General features: G+C 36.4%; 1 long non-coding RNA gene across 1 annotated transcript; it reads right to left on the minus strand.

Annotated features, from left to right (window-relative positions):
* Positions 1-463: 463 nt before the first annotated feature.
* Positions 464-1,962, minus strand: LOC116292803 (uncharacterized). Its single transcript, XR_004196722.2, has 2 exons — positions 1,776-1,962; positions 464-523 (listed from the first exon to the last, which is right to left on the minus strand). It is a non-coding gene; the product is annotated as an uncharacterized LOC116292803 (long non-coding RNA).
* Positions 1,963-3,645: the final 1,683 nt, after the last annotated feature.

Genomic DNA, 3,645 nt, shown 5'->3' on the forward strand with positions numbered 1-3,645 from the left:
TATTATACTCAGTTAAATTTTAAAAATCGTGAAAGTAGCGGGCTTGTCTTTTTTTCTGCCCTGTCATAATCCAGGGGGTTTTTCCTGTTTCTCTGGTGTTCCTCCCTCTGCAAAACTTAATATTCTCATTCCAATTCGATCTGTGAGTTCTGTGAGTTAGCTGTGGCTTGAATTTGAGCAGCAGGGAGTTTCAGTATATTAGAATAAAACTTAAAGTTTTTTTTATTTGGCAAAAGGCTATAAAGGCTATGAAATTTTTAGCTGTATGAGTATTTATATTGTAGTCATCAGTACGTAGTTTGAAAAATCACTCATTTCATTTATTTTCATCTGTTATCTTCACAAAAACAACACTTATCCACTAACGACTTTGAAATCTCTTTATAGCAATCATTTTACTTGCTTGCTTGCTTGCTTGCTTGCTTGCTTGCTTGCTTGCTTGCTTGCTTGCTTGCTTGCTTGCTTGCTTGCTTGCTTGCTTGTGTTCATGGTGTATAGGAGGTTGCGCGTGTGTCAGCGGCCACTAAAATGTACATACACGATGACGATGTTGCCATAAATAGTCATAGCCATGCTCATGATCAGTAATAAGTGCTATTATAACCTACAGGGGTCCATGTGTGTAGTGGCCAGAACAATTGTTCAATGACATATTTGCCTTAACTTTATTTCTAAAATCACAAAATAATTTTTAGATAGCTATACTCATTTTGTTCAGGTTAAGTAATCAGTGTTATTATGATCTGTAGGTCAGTGTGTGTGTAGTGGTCAGAAGACGTGAGCAAGTCTAAACCATGGCCGTATAAGGTAAATTGGGGACAGGAGTAAAACAATGAGATGGCCAAAAAAAAAAGACCCGCTTTTATTAAGTCATGTGATATGTTATCAGTAAATACCCCTCTCTCATCAGACACCTGTTGAAATGCTTTATACTGGTTGTGCATAGAGACTATTTCTATTCAGACTTTTGCAAATAGACCGCGACGAAAACAAGCCGTTAGAAAAATTAAGCCGACTTTTACTGGTCCCGTGATAGAGCATGCACTCTCACGGCCTGGTCGCAAGGTTCTGTCTTCCGGTTAATAGGATTTCTCAGAGCCTATGATTCGACTAATGAGTAGGTTCTGGGAACTAGAATGTTGACAAAATCTAAACTAGACCCTTCCACAGTCGTCCGTTCCGTCTCCACGCTTAGAAACTGTTACGGTAGATTGACCGAAAGGACTTATGGGTCCCGAAAACTTGGACCCGGCGTGCTTTGGGAACCCAAAATACTCGTCCACAGTCTCTCTCGTTTCAATATTTTCAAGATGTCGACGAAAACGAGTATTTTAGTTCCCAAAGCACGCCGGGTCCGAGTTTTGGGGACCCATAAGTCCTTTCGGTCATTGTACCGTTACAGTCTCTAAGCGTGGAGACGGAACGGACGAGCGAGAGACTGTGGAAGAGTCTAGCAAAATCTAACTCTCGATAACCCAGACTCTTCATGTCCAAACCGAGAGAGAAGGTCTGGGAAATGCCTAACACTTCTACCCCTTTATTTCACTCATGACGTCATAGACCAAGAAAATGACAGCTTGAAATCAATTATTTATGAACACTATAAATTTGATTCTTTGATATGTTCAGCTAGAGCACTATAATGTGACTTAGCCGATAGTGACTTACTATAATGTGACTTCGTATATAGTTTTTTCTTCTATTTCCTGCAAATATATAATACCTACACTTGTCTATCTCACGTCTCTTATAACGTACTAGCTATGCACACTTACCATGCTATATATCCCTCACCATTTACTTGACGTAAAATAAAGGGTTTTTTTTTTTGCTTAGCTGCAAACTATCGCTGTTGAATAACAAATGCCGCACGTCCAGATCTCTGTAAAGGGAGAAGTCTTGCTGATTCAGAATTTTTCTAGAAATTAAACTAGAGAGAACCCGTTCAGCTACGTGCATGATATGCTAAGTCAAGCAATAATTAAATGAGGTTAAACGCAGCTGTAGGTACATAAAGAATATAACTGCACCACTATATGACCCCCCAAGACTACAATTAGACTATCAAGATAGGAAAAAATAAAAAACAAAAAAATAAAGAATAGATTCGGTGACCTTGAAACATCCCGGAAAACACAAGACCATTTATTTTTTTATCTTTTACCATGCAGTTTAAGGTATTATACGAGTAGTTAAGATCTACTTTGCGAATTACTACGATCCGTATAGCTAATTCTCTGCGATGCGACTAAGGATGCATTTAATAGGAGCTTGCATTTTTTTATTAAAGATTATGGAACTTGAATCTGATAAAGCACGCAAAGAACTGACAAATTAATGCTTAAAGGGTTAACAGAAAATTTCAAAAACAATTTTCTTCATATAAAATCTTTACTAGTAAGTCGATTTAGGGTTTTTTATTATACTTTATCAGGAAGAATAAGCTGCGACGGAAAAGGGATAACAGATAAATTAACTAGAAGGTCATTTACTTTTACCTCATCTGTATACGAGAAACTTAGTGCGCACTGCTAAATTAGTTCCTGTAGGTGAAGTATAGAAATTCGTAATAAGCCGAACGGAATATATATATATATATATATATACACAGCCATTTGCAAAAATTATGGCCGCTTCCAACATATATCAACATATATATAAGTATATCAAAAGCATATCAAAATAATAATAGATAAATAAATATTTATAATATCATCCCTGATATTTTTTCCGAGTTGTATATCACTAGCGCTTTCTGCGGAAAAAATATCAAGAAAGATATCTCGCCGTGTCTATGATGGATCGACGAATCGGAATTTAGAATTCAACGTGTTGGGTTTTGCGGAGGGGAAGACAACCGCGGTTGATTTCTCCCCGGAATCAGGGGAGAAATCTAACGAACACTACTCACATGTGATACACAATCCAGATATCGAACCTGAAACCCTATAGGTGAGAGGCGAGTGCACTTCTGCCACGCCACCATTGGTTCGTAAATTAGAATACATCAGCAACACAGTGACTCTTTTATAGGGGCGCCATGATATATCTGCGTGGCTGAGAAATGCGATTTAAGATAATCTTGCAAAAAAAACAAAAACAAAAAATTTTTCAATTTATTATAAAAGATAGTAATAAGGTTTCTACTCAAAAATAGAATTGTAAACTTCTGTAAATGCTCTTCTACTACATATTTCTAACACCAAATTAATATTTTTATATTTTTAGTTTAGCGTCGTTTTGTCTCACTGCAGAACAAATACTGACTAATTAGACGTCTCTAGTACGGTTACTGCGATGGTAACGGAATGCTTCCTATCAGACTAATGACCTATTAAGAAATCCTTATCAAAATTGTTTTTTCAAAATGATTGTAACGTAAAAAGAATGTGTTGGTACGGGCCCGATACCATCAGACAGGAAGTCTGATCTAAATGATGTTTGTTTCTTGTACTTTGAATCCTAATTGTTCATTTTTTTTCTGTTTCTGTGTTTGAATGCCTTCTCTTAATACCAATGGAGCAATAATTCTTCATCCTTTTTCTTTTATTTCCTCATTAAACGTTCTTTCTTTCTTTCTTTCTTTCTTTCTTTCTTTCTTTCTTTCTTTCTTTCTTTCTTTCTTTCTTTCTTTCTTTCTTTCTT

This window comes from Actinia tenebrosa, unplaced genomic scaffold, assembly GCF_029948245.1.
Source record: "Actinia tenebrosa isolate PJP-AT-01 unplaced genomic scaffold, QUT_ActTen_1.0 PGA_scaffold16__25_contigs__length_10494907, whole genome shotgun sequence".
NCBI lineage: Eukaryota > Metazoa > Cnidaria > Anthozoa > Actiniaria > Actiniidae > Actinia > Actinia tenebrosa.